Genomic DNA, 21133 nt, shown 5'->3' on the forward strand with positions numbered 1-21133 from the left:
TGCAAGCTCATATTTACTTTTCAAAAAGAGGGCAATATTGTGTGGATAAAGCCAGCGTTTTAACTTGCTGCTTTCACCTCCCTCGAATTCTTATTTTAAATCTAGAGGACAGGAGAGATCTCACTCTTCCTCTCACACAGGTGTCACAACATTGCACCCAGTTTCTGGGAGTCCACACATCTGTTCATATTCTCTCTGCCCCACCCCCAGTGGTGGAGTAACCATCTCTTTGTCCCCAAGTTCTACATTCAGCCATAACTCATTCACTCAACTTTTCTCATCAATATCTTATTCCTTCATCTTTAACATGCTAATAAATGCCAGCAAGTACATTTCACACCTTGCTTCTCTCCCTTAATTTGAAGACTGTTTGTTTTGGGGAATTTCTTTTTGTATTCATCATGGATAACCTTGGTCATCCTCCATCTCTGCCTCAGGTAAAATGCCCTACGAACTGAAAGGATAGCCTTCTAATCTCCAGGGATGAAGTGTTGACTTCGAGAATCAGAAGATAAAACCCTTTCCAAGCTTGGAACATGATCCTTTTCTTTGAAGCTTTAATCCAAAGCCATCTTCCATAAAGACCTTTGTCCCGGGGTCCAGGGACATCTAGGGAAGCAGTTACCATAGCAGATGCTTTCTCAGAAGGGTTAATTTACAAAAACTTCTTACTGCTGAAGTGCCCAGAGTCTTTGCCTTCCATGTGCTGACACAAAACCTCTGAGTGACAGTTCATGGCATCTTTCATCTAAATCGACACTGACACACAGAGTGGTTTTTGTTTGTTTGTTTGTTTTTGGTGGGGGAGAGAGCACTTTTTAAGAAATACTCCCCTCTTCCCTAAATTTACTAACTAGTAGCCACCTCCTTAAAATGATGCAGTCTACGATCTAGTGAAACATAGCCAGGATTCCTGCACAAAAACAAACCAAAGCCATTGGCATGGCTTCTCACACTTTAGGCTGTGCTAAGGATCTTCAATAGATTATTCTGAGTCACCTAATGAAGAAACTTCAGCCAGAAGGCAGGTGGGAACATGGTTCCACGGCTCACAAGTGAGCCTTTTGGCTTTTCCTTCAACCTGAATACACTTAGATTTAAACCTTCAATTGTATAGTCAATATAATGGTTAATACTGGTTGCCCATATGACAAGCTTTAGAATCACCTGGGGAAGGGGTGGAGGGATGAACTAAGGGGCATTTCTGTGAAGGAGTTTGCAGATTGGGTTAAATGAGGCAGGAAGACATCCTAAATATTGGTGAAACCATTCCATGGGTTGCTGCTCCAGATGGAATAAAAGAGAAGGTGAGTCGGGTGCCAGCATCCATGTGAACAACAACTTTACACTCCTGTCACTATGCCTCTTCTACCATGATGGAATGTATCCTCAAACTGTGAACCCAAATCATCCCCTTCCTTCCTTAAGCTGTGTCCGCTGAGTATTTTATTGCGGCAACAAGGAAAGGAGCTCAGACAGTCTTAAGTTTTCCTGCTTTCTTTGAGAATCCCCAGGGGCTGTATCCCTCTTGGTTTTCATGACTTCTAGTCTTGATATGTAGAAATGTGGTCTCTGATGCTGTTGTAAGAAGCATTCTAAGACAGCCCTGCATCCTGGTATCTTCCTCGAGGCCATCAAGAGATCTCTTCCAATCAGCTAACAAGCAAGGTGTCATCATTAGGATAATCCTTAGCTATAATCCAAGCAGCTTTGCCATATAGCACAGGATGATGGCCCACAGAGCCACCTGTCCTGCTCATAGGTCCTAATGCATGCATATGAGGTGTTCCCACACAGTAGACAGCTCTGTCCCTGTCCTTGGTAGCACAGGCTCTGATATCTAAGCCCCAGTGGCTTGCTACAAAGAACCATAGGTTTGCTTTCAAACCTGATGTATCAGTACCAATTCTGATTCTGTACATATGAAATCTACTTCCACATATAGTATCTAACTATTTCACAACAGATTTATAAATACAGGCTTTGGCTTCAAGTTCTAACAGCTAAGTGATATTGCCACAATTTGATCTGTGCTGGGTTTCTCATGGGCCCAGGTGCACAGAATGTAGGCTCAGCATCAGAAACCAGGTGCACTTTTGTCCACTATAAGTTGGCCCAAGTTACCTGTGAGTAAAGGATCTACATGACCTCAAAGCAGGGCCTCTTTGAGGGTCAGCATTAGTGTGAGGTGGCATTCTGGCTCCTGGTAGAAATTGAGACATGGTGGCCTGGGTGGAATGAGGTCTGTGTTTTACAAGCGTGAACTGCCACCACCATCTAGTGGCAGTGGTTGGAAGTTAGTCATACAGTGACTGTTTCTGGTTCATGATCTTTCGCTGTTCACAAGATTTCTCCATTCATGGGGAGCGTTTCAAACCTCATAAGATGTCATTTAATAAAACACAAATATGATGCCTGCTGTGTTCTGCAATAGAGCACACATATTATTTGGGATAATTATAATATAAAATAGCCCAAATTAAATCCTTAGGTGTTTAAGGGGTTGGCTCATATATTCATGGGCAATTCTGTTTTTAGTCACTAAAGAACAACACAGATAGCACCAAGTTTGATCTAGAGAAGTCCACTGTCCTCAGGATGTAACTGTGGCATATGCAAGTTTTTCAGTTAGATCGTGTAGCCTCATTTGTTTCTGATAAATTTCAGATTGATTTGTAATGCTTAACATCTGCACAATTTATGCATCGCTTCACACATTATCAACAATGAAAGGGTTTTTAAGTTGTAAGCTGTAGCTGGAAATTTAGAAATAAAGAGCAAAACGATGTAAATGCACCTTCCTTTGGCACGCGTGCAACCAGCCCTCATAGATTCAATAAACACTTCTAAATATCAATTTAGTACTGCCTCTCCCATATTTCATAATAGAGACTCCCTTTATTAACCTCGGGTATAGTAGATTTTAATAAATATTCCTCAATTGCAGTTACTTTTTTCACCAAGTTCATTGTTTTCTTCTTCCATTTTAGAGACACAGAAAGCAGCTTTTCTGCAAGAACATGCCATGAGCCACGATGCACACGGTGGCTGGGGTGACCTTCGGAAGCTTACGTTCTGTCCTAACCATACCTCTTTCTAAAATGCAATCATAGCATCTCAATGAAGTCAGGGTAAAATCCAAACACCTCAATCCAACCAGAAATACCCCAAAGGGCTTCCTACTTCCTTCCTCAGCAACTTACCACCCCTTATGCTTTCTCTCAGTCCCATTCTGATGCCTGTCAATGACAAGGCAGGAGACGACGCCTTTGTCTCCCATGCATGCAGCATGCCCAGCTCTTCTGGCTGCAAGGCTTTAATCTTTGTGGCCCGCAGGACCAGAATGTCCTTCTGGAAGCTGTATCTCCTGAGTGGTTAGCTCCCAGCCTCATTGTCACATAGGATGCCTGTGGCTACGTCAAGGTACCAGCCCCCCAGGCATTTCCAAACATACATTATCTGCTGGAGGTATCAGTTATAAATCAAAACATCTGTCTCCAGGTTTGTGTCTCCACTCACCAGACCCTGACTGTGATGTGGCGTGTGTGTGTGCTCTCCAGTCCACAAGTCTAGGCCCACACATGTGTAAGAGAAGCTGGACTGCCCTAGGTGAGGTGAACCAAAACATCTTATTTTGTACCTGTGGGTGATGGTAGAGTTCAGGGGTCACATGACTTGAGGTGATCATGTCAGACATTAGACATCATGTGTGGGTTGTTGATATTTAAAGTGCATAGTACCTTGAAAATGAAACTCTGAATATTTTAATACTGAATTAGCATGGAAAATAATGGGTTGTATTATGACTTATATTGCTTTTGTGTTTTGAGATAAGGTCTTGCTATGCTGGTAACATAGTCACTAGATAGCCCAGGCTAGCCTTAAATATTTGCCAGCCCTCCTGCCTTGCTTCCTGAGTGTTGGATTGTAGGAATATACTATCACACCTGGCTCATTATGAAATTTTCAGACATATATATCATTCTACTTTATTCATGTCTCTTTCATTTATGCAAAGGGAAAAATGAAAAGAAAAAAAAAAACAACCCTAATAGATCCAGAAAAAGGAAGGAAAATCAAGACTTGCTGAGCCACCACGGAAATCTGTAGGTAATTTTCCTCCACCATAAGGACTCAGAAGACAATTTTTCCCAATTCAGACACAATTGCTCCATGAATCAACCATAACGACTCTGTTTCTAGTAAATTGTTTCAATCGAGAAAATCCTCCTAAATTTCCTCTAGGCACACAGCTACATGGAGGAGAGTGGTGATGTAGTGATCCAGTACCGAGCCATGTGGCTGCCTCTGCTCCCTAGCCCTTTTGATACAAGCTGTAGGTATCTGTGTTGCCCACAGTCAAGCTTGTCTTACCTGGAATTTAAGTGGTGTTAAATATAGCACAATGATGGTTTGGGACAGAAAAAAAAATGCATTTCTCCAATGTTTGGGGCTTAGTAAACTTTGAATTTTAACCAAAATGTGATTTTACTTCCACCCAAAGGAATGTTCTCAGGTGGCCATGAAAGTTAATGAGCTTGAGCAGGGCACAGACACTTCTTGTTAGGAAGACCCAGGGCTCTGACATTCCCACTATACCACAATAGTGTACCATTTGTTACACACTGAAGCATACCGATTATCCTGTATTCCCAAATGCACACACAGACTCATTTTGCCATACCAGCGTTCTCTGAAAACTCCAACCTAGACTCTTACTTCCTATGAAAATTTTCATTGTTTTCTTTTGTGGGACAGCACAGCATCCTAAGTAATCCAGGATGATCCTGTACTCACTGTGTAGCTAATGATGACCTTCTCCCTGCCTTTGCCTCTACCTCCATCATGAGCACTTTGATTATGGGCATAGGCTACCACATCCGTTTTTGTTTTTGTTTGTGTTTGTGTTTTAGGATTTGTGTGTGTGTGTGTGTGTGTGTATGTGTGTGTGTGTGTGTGTGTGTGTGTGTGTTAGTAGAGAATCAAATCCTGGACTTAGTGAGTGCTAGGGAAGTAGTCAAAAAACTGTCCTACGTCCAGAGACCTTAGATGATTGTAAATGATTGTAAAAACTGCAGAACTTACCTCATAACTCATTGCTCATTAGATGGCATGGAGATAGTAACTCTTACTTCCATCTTTGTTCTCAAAGTTTCCAGGGTGATTCTATCCCAGGTTCTCTTGGGTGCCTGATCTAACCTGAGATTGGTAGGGATTGGGCAAACTGGGAGGCAGGAGAGGAAGGCAGGGTGCAGAGGCCTGAGGCACATGAGGTAGAGAGAAGGTGAAATGCCATGACCTTTCACCCAGTAATTAGAATCAAGGAATATGTATTTTCCAAGAACACAGCAACATTAGGAGAGACAGGTCATGGGGATAAACCCAGTCTGTATCCACTTGAGACCACATGAGGCATTTACATGTAGAGGCCAGGTACACAATTAACTGCATATGTCTGGGCTTTAGGAACGTCTCCAGAGAGAAATCCTAGGAAATACTCAGCCTGCAACTGTGTTCTGAACTTCCAGACCAAAGTAATAAAAAAAAAAGGAGGAAATAGGGATGGAGGCAGCCTCAAGTAATCCTGTGTTCACTATGAGGGTGAGAGAGCTGATATAGTAAGAAAAATTAGGAAGCTGTTCCCAAGGAAGTGTACCAAGAGCTATATGCAGGCCAGGGACAAGAGCTGAGAATGATCCTCCCACTATCATAGCATGGAGACTGGACGCAGCTGCCCAGGGTGACTTTGGTGGTGACAAAGGCTTCACCCAGCTGGGCTCAAGGGAGACGAGGGCAGGGTCTAGTGACAGAATACAACTAGCTTTTGAGAGTCAATTTTCTAAAGAGAAATAAATGGTTGGAAGAAGGAAATGGCTGAAGTCTGATCATCTAAGATGTTCTGCTCATCCAGAAAGCAACTCAACTGCTCAATGTAAATACAGATGCTCCAATATTCACTGACTCATAGTTCATTTGAGTTACAGCACACTCCCCTCTAATGTGTCTTCTTGTTCTTCAGCTGGTTTTTTTCCTTCATTTAAATTTAACAGGTCATTATAAAGTTAATTCCAAAATACACTGTCACCTGAAAGTGGACTTATATCTGATGTTGACATTGGACAAAACCTGTCTGGGAGGTAGCAGATTCTGTTCGCTCTAACTGTTATAATACAGGTTCTAAGGGTGACATAGGAGGGGTCTGGGTACACTGTCTGTCTGTCTGCTTAAGAGTATGCATGCATATGTGTCTGTGTTCGCAATTAAGCTTTATTTAAGAGAAAAAGGCCGCCTTATTGATTTTCAAAGTCCCTCTTATTCTTGGAATGCTCCACTCTATCAAAGAGGGTAGCAGTAGTGAATACATTCTTTGACAAAGAAAAATTTATAAAACACTTGGCCACAAGCCATTTTCATCAAGAAGAAATGTTCTCATGATTTATGAATTTGCCAGAATATACAAAGTTCTCATTTAACAATATTCTAATGAAATGTCATAGCAAAGGTGCCAATATAGTTATATTCTTTATTTCAAAAAACAATTTAACATATTACAGAATAGAAAGTGACAAAGAGAGATGGTAACAGTTTCCTTTGTATTGAGAGGCTCAGCAAACAGGGGTAGTGGAGGGGAATAGACACCCTTCACTGTGGTACGAAGTGGAAGCTCTCTGGGGGCAGAGCCGAAATCTGGAAGGAGCAGGAATTGTTTCCTAGTCCCCTCACAGGGCTCTAATCCTCAGGACAGGGCTAGGAAGTCTAGGGAAAACAGCATTCTTCTAGAACCTAAAAATACTTCATCTGGTCTAATTCTTGACTTTTACAAAGTGTTCAAGGCCACAGATTGGTCTGTGGGATCTCTCTTTCTCCTCTCTATCTCACCCTCTCTCTCTTTCTCATCTGATGCTTTATCCTCATTTACTTTATGACATAATAATAAGTCTTAGTAGCACTGACTAGACTCTAACACATTTTAAGCTGGAGTTCCTGGGGTGGTGGAGATAGTGGTTTGGGAGAGGTTGTGATATGAAAATGAGTGGCCATTGCCTTTGGGACATCAACATGTCCTGATGCTAACACTGGTAGTGATGAGTCAGCTCTTCTGTCCAGGGATAGCCAATGACCACAATATAGGTCACTTGGCTCTGTGCATTCTCTGTGCCTCATATGAGACAGGGAGGTGGGGGACAGATATCAGAGCTACGATGGCATTATCATTCTGTAATATGTAGACAAACTATACAATAAAGCAAATAAGCTCTACTTTGCAACAAAAATTAAAAGAGATTATTTTTCCCTTTTGAAGAGGGAATTATTATGTCCTTTCTCAGATTCCTCCTGACACTTAGCTGCCTCTTGTCCTGGGCTTCTCACTGTGCACTCACTGTAATTTCACACACTGTGTTATTAAGTGTGCACCAACTGTTTGAGTTTGCTTTTTTCGCTCAATAAATTCTGCTACTAAATAACTTGCTTCGTGAGCCTTTTCACAGAATGTGACTTTTTTCAACAAAAGCTTTACCCTCGTTGAGACTCCAATAGCCCTTTAAAATAATCAGCCCCATTACTTGTCAAATGGCTGTGATTTGCCTTTGAGTGTCTTCAATTTTGCCAAAGCCAGCATCCTCTGAAAGTCATTGCCACTGACGGCACATGAATAGCACAATGTGTCTAATAGCCCATGGAAAGCCCGTGACCAGCTGTCCCCTTGATGAGGGACTTCTTTGAGTTCCGTATTGCTTTACCACACTGAGGTAGCACAGGATTGTGGCTCCTCATCCCCCACCTCATCAATTGTCAGGAGGTGTAGCTCCACCAAATGCATCGATTTCATACCCCATCTCTGGAAGTTTGCTGTGATGAGCCATTGAACAACTTGTCTGGATGACATAAATGATAAAACACTATATAGCACAGGGCGTTCCACATCACCATGCTGGTAGACAGTGAAAATGTAAAAAAGTACCAGAACACCATTCCCAGTCGGGCTGGGACAACTCCCACACATCATATGTGTAGAGTGAGCTAAGGATCCACAGAGTAGATGGAAGTGCTCTGTAAGCAGCAGCCAGTGGCAGGAATGAGCTCCAGGTCTAGCTTTACAGCAGCCATAAAGAAAAATCAAATGTGAGTCAGGGTAAATATAGGAAAGCAACAAAAACACCCATGGAACTTGTAGACTAGTTGAAGACCAAGTGAGAAGGGAGAAAACATAACTATAGACACATTGACAAATGCATGTGATGGGCAGCCCTGGGTTTGGGAAGGTGGCCTGTGGGAAGAGCCTAGAGTGGGGAGGGTGGGCAGTGGGCTTTTTGGTACAGGGCTGGGTTAACAGAGCAAAAAGACAAGGTGGGTACAAGAATTCAGTGCTTACAGGAGCAGATGCTGAGCCCTGTCTTTGGCACTCTGATGAAAACCAGAAGTGTAGATCATGCAAACCACATCTACAGTATGCTCAGTCCAAGTGCCACCTGACAGGTGCAGGAGACGCAGCTGGAACATGGTGGCATTTGGCCTCTTTGTAGTTTGTTACATTGCCTATATTAACTGTGTTTTAAAACCCAAGTGTGTCTGCTCCGTGGAACCTGTTAAGGCATCGGTTACAGAGTATGAAGATGTGGGTGAACAACAGTATGTGAGGAGACCTTGCCCAGTTGGGGGAAGGACAGCGCTGTGCATCCCAAAAGACAGGCCACCAGTAAAGGTGACATCTTCAGGAGGTGTGCACAGAAGACCCCCACAACTGGGCAGCAAGAACAATAGGGCAACCAGGACACCTCAAATATCCTCAGAAGTATGAATCTCAATGATAAGTGGCTGAAGAATGTCTGTAGGAAGGGGAACACTATTGGATGTTAACCGTGGGGTGGTCAGACCTGGAAGAAATGAGCCTTGGCAAGCATATGGATTATGCAAAACTCAGACCAGGAACCAAGCACAAGGGTAGAGAGAATGCTGAGCAGGCAGGGGACAAGTCAGGTTCTGAGCATTGTTATGCACTGGGGTCCAGGAAGAGTCTGGGTGTCTAGATCTAGGAGGACTTGTTGGCTTGGCTCAGTATGTTATTGCTGCTGACTGCATGGGGTTTTCTTTCTGCTCTTGAATTAATCAGGGCATATCTGCGTGGTATCTGAAGATCAGAGTCCCAGTGATTTGAGTCTTTTAGCCAAATGCCTCCAAGGACTAGAGTCAAAATGGGGCCAGAAGAGAGCAAAGTGGCATCCCAATGCTGGTTTGACTTCCATGCACTGAGTCTCCACTTAAAAATCCCTCATCTGTTAGAAGACACCAAAGATCTAGTTTGCTAAAGATTCATGTATTTGTAGCTTATCTTACTTAATCTTACCTCAAGGCAAACTGTTTTACATATAAATATAAAATCCACAGGTATGTGTTTACCCACTTTGTATGATAGTTTTTAATTGAAATGTGAGGGTTTTCTATTTGTTTAAATTTGTAGCAAGCATGCTTCAAAATTTCTCTTCCTTCCCATTCACATAGCTATACAGCCATCTATACTGAGACACATACATATGTGTGTGTGAGGATGTGCATGTTTGTATGTCTAGGCTGTGACAGAAGACTGGCACAGACCACCTACAAGGAGGAAACTCAGTTTTGATTCACAGTTTCTGCACATAATCACCTGACTCTACTGGTGCAGAAGGCATGTGGCACAGGGGCTGTTCATCTCAAAGCAGACAGGAAAGCAGAGAGAAAAACAGAAAGGAGGAAGAGGCCAGCAACAGTGGCCATCTTTTGTGTGAAGACAGGCACATTCCCAGAGACCCACTTCTTCCAGTCAATCTTACCTTCCATTTTCCATCACTTTCCAACAGTTCATCTGACAAGGAATCCATCAGTGGAATAATTCATTGACTAGGTCAGTGTCCTTATAACTCATTACTAAAATCCAACCTCTGAACTTTGCTCTGGGGGTAAAGCCTTCAATACCTGAACTTTTGGGGGACATTCAAACCACAATTGTGTAGTTTTTGGACACAAATGTAGTATCTGATGCTTCTCCAGGAAATACTTAGAGCTGTACACTGTATCACACTGTATGGGGCTCTCCAAGTAGCCATACATGGCATTCTGACAGCTTGTATAAAGCAAACATTTGAATGGGTTGCATTCTTCTGATGTTAAATGAGAGAATGTTAGCACTTCAGTTTAACCCCAGCCAAGGACACAACACTTGAATAAATAGATGAATGTAGCTAGCAATAAAACAATGCTCTAGATCTTTTCCATCTGTGTTATTCTACACATTCACATACTGCCTAAAACTGTTGATGGAATCCAGTGACACACATGCAGGAACTATTCAGTACTAAATTCCTAACTAGATTCACAAACAAAAAAATACTAAAAAAAAAAAAAAGAATGCCTTTATTATGTTAGGAGGTAGATATGATTCCATGGGTGTGTGTGCAATGATTGGTTCTATCCTTTAGCAAAAACTGTCAAACAAAACAAATGAAAACTCCATCTCTCCTATATACCATAAAAAATTCTATTACAAACAGCAAAGACTCAAATATTTTAGTGACTTCACAGTTACCACAGATCTGAGGATGTGGGTGCCTTGTGTGTCTTCTTGTCAGAAACCATGATAATTTCATTTCTCTCACTTGAGGGTCTATGAACAGAAACTGTGAGTTCACATTGGGTGGCTCCTATCACAGCCAGCTTTTCAGTTCCAACTCAGCATTCAGCATCTCATCACAGAATGGCATTAGCTGCATAAAACTATAGTCCCCCTTCCTGTAAAGAGGTTCTAAGCTTAGCTGACAGCCATGAGCCACTTCACCTTTAGCAGGGAAACCCACAAAAAAAATTATTGGTTCATTAATGAGGCATCTCAGATGATTCTGGGACAACATCTCTCAGGGAATTGCTACACTTGGCAGAACCCACCCATATCCACCTAGCAGAGTGCTCTCCATTGCCCACCTTGTAAATGTATATGTTGGTGGGAACTCCAGAATACCAGGTTCTATCAAAAAGTAGAGAGCAGCTAGCTAAACAGCCATACGGTATGAAGAGACCAATGTTGTATAGAATATCAAGCACTACTGAGCTTCCTACAGGCAAGTGTACTGGAAGTGTGACACGAGGTCCACATTTTTATGGAAATAGTGATTTGCTTATCTGGGAACATATTAGTTATTCTAGTCAATTTTATGATCTAAATAATATCGAGATGTGTAGGAATTGTGACATGGAGACAGCTATGCTCCTACCTTAGAACAATATCACACCCTCTTTTAATTATGGTGTCCCATCCTCTGCCACCCTCATGGGATATAAAAAAAATCTACAATGGGCACTTGGTCCTTGTGGCAATCATATGTTCAGTGGCATTTATTGGCCCTCAGTATTTCCAAACACTCCTCTTGAGAACGGAAATTAAAGCTGGTTTTAGACATTGATGTAATTTAAAAAGTCATTTAATAATATATTTTGCATGATCAAGGGCCCTTAAGAAGTACCATCTACTGGGTCACATTAAGAAACAAACAAACTGTAGAAATCTGACCTTTATCTGATTATGTGCAAAAATGCTGAGTGTTATCAACTACATTTTTATAATAATTTCCCTTCACATTCATGTGTCGAAATCCCATCACATCATTTGATGGCACTAGGAGGTAGAGTCTTCGAGAAGTGATTAAGTCATGGCATTGAGCCCTCATGAATAGAATTAGTGCTTCCATAAAAGGGACTCTAGAGACCATCCCAGACTCTCCTGCAACATGAAGACACAGCAAGAAAGCTACCTATGAACAAGGAAGCCAGCTTTTAACCCATGAAAAATTGGCTGGATTGTTTAATTTGCTAAACTCCAAGAAATATAAGATTATATTTTAAGACAAAGATCAAACCATACCTAACCAAAACAAACCAAAACAAACAAACCAACTTCGTTTTACTTCAATGAGACAGGATCATGCTTTATATTGCAGGGAATCTTTAAGACTGTGGTCCTCCTGCCTCAGTCCCCAAGGGCTAGAGTTACAGGTGCCCAGACCTAAACCAAACTATCTGCAGAAGCAGACAACGGTTCAGTTTTTTTTTTTCTTGCACTGGGGTTTCTTTTTCTTTGCATGGGGCATCTGGCTACAGGTGACAATCATGGAGAGTCAGGTTACCATTGTCCGGTTATGTCAGCTAAAACACACAGCCGTGCTTCCTCTGCTCAGAAATAGTTCCCCCCTGGATGGAGTGACATGGACCCTGGGTTACCTGAGACAATTTTGATTTTTTTGCTATTTTCCAGTTTCTTATTGTCACCCTTTCCTCCAAAATCACTTTAGTTCAAGGTCAAAAGTTCAAATCCAGCCTTGGTAGACAGTGAGTTTACCACCAGCCTAGATTACATGAGATCTTTCTTGTCTCAAAAAACCAAATATTAAAAAGAAGTTCATATATTTAATTTCACTTAGTGCAATATCCTCCAACTCCATCCACATTACCAGAAAGAACACCCTTTCTTTCTTTCTTTAGGGAAAGAAATCTACTTAGATGGCTAAGTAAATTTCTACTGCATAGATAGAGCACAGTTAGACCATTTTCATTTGTTACTTATGTCCCAATGAAGCTGAGGAGGAAATGAAAACCTTTAATACTAATGCAAAGACTTTGAGAAGCTCAAATTACAATCAAGTACTGAGAACATTACCCTACAAATATGTTACAAATACATGAACATTTCTCTCAGATTCCCCAGGAGATGGGTCAACACTCCCAGTACACAGATGCTCAGGTGTTTTATATAAATAGATGAACTACAGGGCTGCTGAACAAGCCCAGCAGTTAAAAGCAATTGCTGTTCTGGCAGAGGACCTTTGTTTCATTCCCAGTACCCACAGGGCAGCTCACAACTGTCTATGACTCTAGCTCCAGGGCCTCTGACACCTTCTTCTTGCCTCTGTCAGCACCTGCACACATGTAGCATTAACAACCCCCCACAATAAATGAATTAAAAAAATTATGAAACGTAAACGTAGTCCACATTTGGCTCCTGTACATTTAAGACCTATCTCCTCTATATCAACTTATATTAGTTAATACAATGCACATTTTAGTCATGTCTTTATTACATGTATCAATACAAAATAACTACTATAAATTGCTTCAGTGCACTGTTCCAACATCAATAAAAGGCACTTCAATTTTGACAGGTTACTGAATTGAGACACCAACTATATAAGAATGCATGCGTGTGGGAAACCTCCATTAGATCAATTGTCAGGAGAGTCCATGACCACCCCAACTATATCAGCTGTGCTGTGTCCAACACTCTTGCTTTTGTCCCTGAACTTGAAGCTAAGGCCCTAGTGTTGCAGATAACATGTGCTTCAGGTATAGGACTTGGAGGTATCAGACTGGGACTGACTTGAAAGGCTTCTCCCTGAGGACTAGCTCTCATCGTACCTAGCAGTGCTATGCAACTTGCCTAGGAGGAAAAAGAACCAATAGTCCCACCAAGCTGTAAAGTCTCTGAACCACAACAATGACCAGCCTGGCAAGACATCCTCAGTAGTGCAATGCTAGCACTTCTATCTTGTGGAGGATAGCCATAGCAGTCTAATTGGACTTCAGGTCTGCTGAATAGGAGGGAAATCATGCCTGGTTCTATAAATGTAGCCCAAAACCCCCTGCTAAATGTTATAGACCCTACCGCCATTTTCTTAAAACAGTATAATTCCTAACTGTATTCTAAATATTGAGCACTATCCCAAAGATAAGTGAAGCTCACATCTGTCATCAAAAAGAGGTTTCTTGTTGTTTGTTTGTTTACAATAGATGGAGACCACCACAGAAACACGTAATTGGGCAAATGCACAGAATAAGAGACTGGGGAGCCCAGCCCTATTTTATATATCTGTTATACAACATCAACACCTAAGGCTCAGAAAATATCACAGAAGAGGCGACAGGAAGACTATAAGTGCTAGAGGACCAGGATGCATGCCGGGAGATAGTATCTTGTAGACATGGCAGGGAAGCTACACCCATGAAATGTCAACAATATGGTTGCCTACATACCTGCACAATGACAACACCAGAAGGCACGTCAATATGGATAAGGGAAGTTTCACAAGATTTAAATGAAGAGCTGCTGGCCGTCAAAGGTCCCTCAGAGGAGGTATGTATATGTGTGTGTGTGTGTGTGTGTGTGTGTGTGTGTGTGTGTGTGTGTGTGAACAATAATAATTAAAGAAAATGGGGTCCTGAATTTGAAAGAGGGTTGGAGGAAGGGCATAGAAGGAGTTGGAGAGAAGAGAGAAGTGTGGAAATGATGTAAATATAGTATACACTTGTGAAATTTACAACAAATTAAAATGTTTAAATAAAAATGTAGGTATGCATGCATAGAAAGTCAACTGTATATGAATGTCTATGCATGTATGCATAAAGTCAACTGTATATGAACATATGTGTTTTAAAGTCTGTGTAATGGACATTTTGAACTTGAGTATACCTCACATTCCAACTGATACCTATGTGTAGGTATAAGCATGTGCATATCTGTCACATACATACATAAATACATATATAAATAAAAGGATTCCCAGGACTCTGATCATCTGAGACCGTCTGTCTTCTCAGAGAGATTCTAGCCATGAACTTTTAGACCAGTTCCTTTTAATTCCTACAATGTACAGCTAAGGCATGCACATTGATTTCTCAGGAACTGATCGCAGCCCCCTCAAGAGTTTTACCTGCACCTTGTAGGACTCTCGGCTGTGTCTATGTGAAATCTGCTTCCATGTTTACCACCTCATTAGTTTTATTGACTTTCAGTGATGGCACCCCAGCAGGAGCAGTGGTAATTGAGTTGCTGTAAGTCTCCTTCTGTGCTTAATTAAATTTTCTTGAGAGATTTTTATGTTTTATACTTTTCCGCATGGAGCATGGTATGTAATAAGCACCCCTAATAGTTTCATTTATTAACGGGTGTTTTCTAGCATTCCTTTGAAGTTGACATTATAATACATTGTATGTGTTGTTCATTCCCTTGGGAGGCTTTAAACACCCTCCACTCATTTTCTTGTACCAGTGACTTTATGTAAACACTTAGCAGAAACAGACATGATGTTCTACAACAACCAAACATGAGTAAAGGCCAGGGAAGAAAATGCATCATGGAGAGTGAGCTAGAGTCTAAAAACTGGCATCTCCAGTGGGCACTGAGAATTTATCTGTTGCGTCTTAGTTTTGAAAGCAACCTGATCAGGTCAGACATCCCAGGTCAGTCATTCATGCCCACTGAGGCTGACAGACTCTTCATAGACAGTTCTCCATCCAATCTCCTCGTGAGTCATTGCCTTGGAACAACCTCTCTCATGCGCATGCACTAGCTCACTTGCTCGCTCAATTCATAATATACCTTCATCACCACACACTTTATTGGGAAACCCACTTATTTGGAATGTCTCCCAAGGAATCAAATTAAGTCTAATTATACTTAATGGCAACGACTGGTGCTTAATTTGGATGGTAATTCTGCTTAATTGAGATGCCTTCAGGTGCCGAAGTAGCACTCTGAGAGTGCTGGTGTGTATGAGTGTATCAACCTGGGATCCTTTACTTCTTCTCTCAACATTTCTACTAAATAAGTGATGCAGGGCGAAACATATTCTGCAATATGCAATTCAGGATATTTATCTTGTTGATTATTGAGGGATCTGCACAATAAAACTCATATATACTACTAACAAAATCTATGTAACAGAACACAAAGCTAACAGAGAAAAGCTGAATTTCATCAATAAAGAAATATTTAAACCTGAGGTAGATCCATGGCATCTGCGTTTCCTTGTTTAAATCGCTTTAAGGTTCAGCTTCAAGATGTCCAAGAACATTCTTTTTGCTGTCTCTTTACTTCATGGTTTCCATTTCCTTTGATATACAGAAGGTTTTTTTTTTTTTAACTTGAAAAAATTATACTGGTAATTCTTGATGTTGTTTCCTGTACTTAGAGTCCTGTTCAATAGCTATCATCTTTGGCAATGACCTGATATGTCCCCCAAGCTTTTCTAAAGAATTTTTGAGAGTCTGGTAGAGTAGGCTTTTGATTGGCATAGTTTATTTCTGCATGTAGTGACCAGGAGAGGCCTTTTTATGGCTTTCTATATGATGTGGATGGTGAGGTTTTTCCAGGTACTATATGATGTATAGATCATTAATCCTTCATTGTCTGGGGCTATGTTGCCAAAAAGCAGATGACTATCTTAATGTAGGTTTGCTTCTGAGCCTTCTGTTCCATTTGTCTGTTTTGTGCCCAATCCATGATGTTTTGTTACCATGGCTCTGTAACACATGCTGAAGCTGATAGCCACGATGCCTCATCATTTCTCTCTTGCTCAGAGTTCATTAATTATTCAGGGCCTCATTCATCTGCACTGATGTTTAGTGGGCTTTACTAGTCATGTCAAGAACATAATTGATATGGTTCTGGGAATTGCATTCAATCTGTATATTGCATTTCATCATTTGGCCATTTTAGCATTAGTCCTTTCAATCCTTATAATGGGATTCTTCCTACTGTCAAATATCTTATTCAGTTTTTTATTTTAGAGGTTAATGGATCTTATTTAGGGTTCTTTTACCCTCATTGTTAGATTTATTCTTTTGTTAAGATTTATTATTTTTATTTTGTGTGTAGAGGTGTTTTGCCTGTATGTATGACTGTACACCGTGTGTGTGCAGTACTCAAAAAAAAAAAACACATTAGAGGGCATCATATCTCCAGGAACTGTAGCTACAGACAATTGTTAGCTACCATGTAGGTGCTGGGAGTTAAACTTGAGTCTTCCCGAAAAGTTTGTATTCTCTTGAGCCATCTCTCCAGCCCTAGATTTATTAACTATTTAAATTTCAAAAGGGACTGTCTTAGTCACTGTTCTATTCCTATGAGGAGACAACATGGCCAAGGCAATTTATAGCAGAAAGCATTTCATTGGGGGCTTGCTTGCAGTTTCACAGGATTAGCTCATGATCATCAAGACAAGGAGTGTGGTGACAGTCAAGCAGGCATTGAATTTGCAGCAGAATCTGAGAGCACATATCTGTTCAGCAAGTTGCAGGGAGAGAGAGAGAAAGAGAGAGAGAGAGAGAGAGAGAGAGAGAGAGAGAGAGAGAAAGAGAGAGAGAAAATGATGGCCTTGCATGGGCTTTTTCTATATCAAAGCATACCTCAGATGACAAACCTCCTCCAACAAGGCCACACCCACTACAATAAGGCCATATCTCTTCATCCTTCCCAAACAGTTCTACTAACTGGGACCAAGCATTTAATATGTGCCTATGGGGGCCATCCTTATTCAAACCACCACAAGGACTATTGAGAATGAGATGGCTTTCTCAAACTATTCCTTAGTGAATTCAGTATTCATCTATATGGAAGCAAATGATTCTGTGTGAGGATTTGTATCCTGCTATTTGTCACATTGATTTATCATTTTTAATTGCTTTCTGGGCATTGGTTATGGTCCTCTAGTCATAGTGTCATGCCATCATCCAACAAAGAAATTCCACTTCTTCCTTCCCCATCTATATTCCTTTTCTTTATTGTGCTTTATCATTATATGTAAATTTAATATAGTACTTGTACATAAATAAGTACTATATTAAATAAAAGTGGAGAAAGTGGACATCCTTCTCATATTGCTGATTATTGAGGAAATGTTTAGAGTTCCTGAAGTCAGCATAATACAGACTACGGGTTTGTCATATGGAACCTTTGTTGTGTTAAGTTGTAATCATTCAATCCCTAATTTGTAAAGAGTTTTCATTATAAAGACATATTGAACTTCATCAAAGGTTAATTATGCATCTATTGAGCTGGTCTTGGCCTCTACCCTTACTTCTGTTTCTGTATTTATCTTTTACACATTGATTTTCACGTGATGGGCCATCTTTGCATTCCTCCAATGAGGCCAACTTGATCACAGTGAATTTTCCTACTAACAACAATCAACCAAATTACAAACCAGAAGAAGAGCAGAAACAAGTGAACTTTAGACTCAAAGAATGATACTGAGACAATGGAACAAAGAGGTACTCTTTTCCAAGATAAAGAAAATTGGCAAACCTTTAAACAACCTAACCCCCCAAAAAAAGAAAACTCAAATAAATAAAGGAAAGAGTCAAAAATTCTATTAGAGTAGGTAGCACTAAAATTTGGAAAAGTGTTAAGGAAAATTCTGAGCAATTACATTATTGAACTTTAAAATTTAGAAGAAATTGGTAAGTTTCTAGGCATACATGGCTTACGATAATCAAAACTGGAAGATACAAAAATATAAACAGATCAACAATAGATAATAAGATTGAAGTGATAATAAAAAGTCTCCAATTGAAGAAAAGCCCATGGCTGTATTAACTAACTACTGAATTTATCAGACTTTTGGAGAACTGACACAATTGTTCTTCTAGCTGCTTCATAACATAGAAAAGAGAGAAATGCTCCTAAACTCATTCTCAGGAGCCAGTATCACACAGACAACAAAACCAAGTAAGGACACACAGAAAGGAAAGCTGTGGGTCTGTTTCCCTGATAAACACAATTACAAAACTCCTAAATAAAATACTTAAGTCAAGTTCAATGTCATTCTTTATATTTCCTCTCTCCTGTCACTCATGGTACCTGCTGGAGGGAAGATGTAGGGCAAAGCCCTGGGGGATAGAGAATACTGAACAAGAGACTCAAGACCTGCTCCCCTTCAGCCTCCCCTCCCCAGCCTTCTCAACTGGAGCTACGTCTTGCTGAGTCTACAGGCAAGGCAACTGTAGGACACATTCTTCAGTGCCTTTAGAACCCTTCTTTTTTCACACTTGCCTTTCCCTACCAGAAGAACTATATATCATTAAGTCTGTTCCTTCATGGCCCCCTATACACAAGTGGTACATGTACATTTTCTCTTTCTCCATGGGAAGGCCTTTAAGGGAGGCTTGGATATGGCTGCTTCTCATGTTTTGTTATCATGATTGTTGTCAACACAGACTATTTCTTATAGGCCACTCATTGTCCCAAAAGCAGTGCTAAAAAGGGGTTATAGGCACAGGTGTTCTGCCAGTCATTATTATAGGCATGGTTCTTCTGCGACTAGATTCTTCCATGTTTTTCTAGTGAAGGAATGCTGAATTAATTGAATCATTCAATGGTTGAGAGATGGTAGGACCATCATGCACATAGTTTAGGCTGTGTGTGAATGGAAAGGACCCTGAGAGTCCTCTCCAGCCAGTAATGTAGCACCAGAGAAGACATAGGGGACAGCCATAGTAATTGAAGGTGTTCAGATATAGAGTTGGCAGGGGACAAGGGATACAAATGCAACAGCAGGCAAGAAGACCACATGCTGGCTGGGGTCACCACTTCACTTCTTAGGAGGGGCTCCCCACTTCTGTGTGATCTTCCATGCATTTCTTTTTGCTAAACCATAGGGGATATGTAGACACTAACTAACCCATTCTTTTGATTTATATTGATTCATTCGCTTTAGTTATATTATTGCCAAAATCAAATCCAAGAAAAGAGGTTGTCCTACCTCCTTAATTGCAAAAATAAAACATTTTATGCTTTATAAATGTCACAATAAGACACTTTGGGCTACAATGGCATCTCTTTAGAGAGGACATAAACATGTATTTTTGCTTGTACTGCATGGCAGTAGCGGTAATATATATTTGCCATTAATTCAATTCTACATCTAGCATACCACAAAGCAAGCAAACACAATTGTTTTCCATTTCTTCCCGAAACATTTCCATCTGACTTTCAAGCCTTTGCTAAGCTCTCAAGGTCAAAAGACATAACTTGATAGAGACAACACTGCATGTTTCACAAATGTGCAGATGTAGAAATCAAGGAAAGCAAATATAGATGAGGAACATGGTATGCATGTTAACACTAGTTTAACTAAACTTGGTTTGATAGATATTTAATGAGGCACCCACCCTACTGACTCCTTGTTCAGCTCTTGCTGGGTATTTTTGCCATTTCTAATTCTGATAGTCTGTAGTGGATGGTGCTTCTATGGTAACTAGGTTCATGCAGCAACTGTTTCTTCCTAGCCCCTAGTGAAGGAAAATGTTCCTATAGTCTCTTGACAATGCACACTCAGAGGCTCAGAAGGTCTACTAATGTACTCAAGCACACATGCCTTCTATGTATAGAGCTGACATCTACCATGTTGATGATAGGCCATGGGACTAAGCCCTGTCACACAAGAATTCTGCATGCTTTCCTTGGTGTGGATGCTGTCCTGGGAACTGCAAAGAACCAGCGTGTTGAGAGGTTCCATAGCAAAACCTGAGGCCTTTGTGCGTTACCACAGCTCAGCAATTTCTTCAGGTTCATAGAGAAAGCCCACACAACTCCCTGCATCTTTACTCATTTCTGTTTATCAAACTGAATATTAATATAAACAATAGCTAAGGTGTTATGACAGAAGTAAGCAAACCCAAATCCAACAGGAATCTGGTGAAAACATCACCAGATATAAACCAGGATTTCTCTTCTGTGGGGCAGGAACTCAGTAGTGAGACAAGAAATCTGAACAGAAATGAGGGGTTTTCTGAGTGCAGAAATGGACAGGTGGCCACTGCAGAAACAAAATGTCAGGACCACTCAGAAGCTGGCCCAGTCACAAGGCCCAGTAAATTTACAATACCAGAAAGCTATTCCTTTAGCAGCACGTCTTTCTCATAATTGAAATCTGTGTCAGAATACTTTGTCGTCAGTTTCTTAATGACAATGATGTGAACCTGTCCAACTGTTGCAGTCTGCTCTGCATTTTGTTGAGCGTGCATTGAAGACAATTCATTTCATAGCAAATAAAACAGTTGTGAGTACCTTCCCCTCACCTGTGGTGTAAGAGGTGGTCATAGCATTTTGGGAGACATATGCTAAACTTACAGAGAATGCACACAGTTTCAGGTAGCATGGATATGGGAACCATTTTACCTAATATATTATCACAAGATACTGGGGAAGGTCAGAGACTTGTTAACTTTCAGAGGGGGAAAAATAACAGCCTTGTTTTGACAACCACGCTGGAAAGTCAATGCTGTGACTCTATCCAGCAGAAGAGCTTCCAGCAAAGGGCAGACTCCAGCT

The 21133-nt window shown here is 40.8% G+C and overlaps 1 protein-coding gene across 1 annotated transcript in view; it reads right to left on the minus strand.

The window, feature by feature from the left end:
* Positions 1 to 21133, minus strand: part of Csmd1 (CUB and Sushi multiple domains 1) — a 1274530-nt gene that overhangs the window by 411176 nt on the left and 842221 nt on the right.

This window comes from Peromyscus eremicus, chromosome 17 (assembly GCF_949786415.1).
Source record: "Peromyscus eremicus chromosome 17, PerEre_H2_v1, whole genome shotgun sequence".
Taxonomy (NCBI): domain Eukaryota; kingdom Metazoa; phylum Chordata; class Mammalia; order Rodentia; family Cricetidae; genus Peromyscus; species Peromyscus eremicus.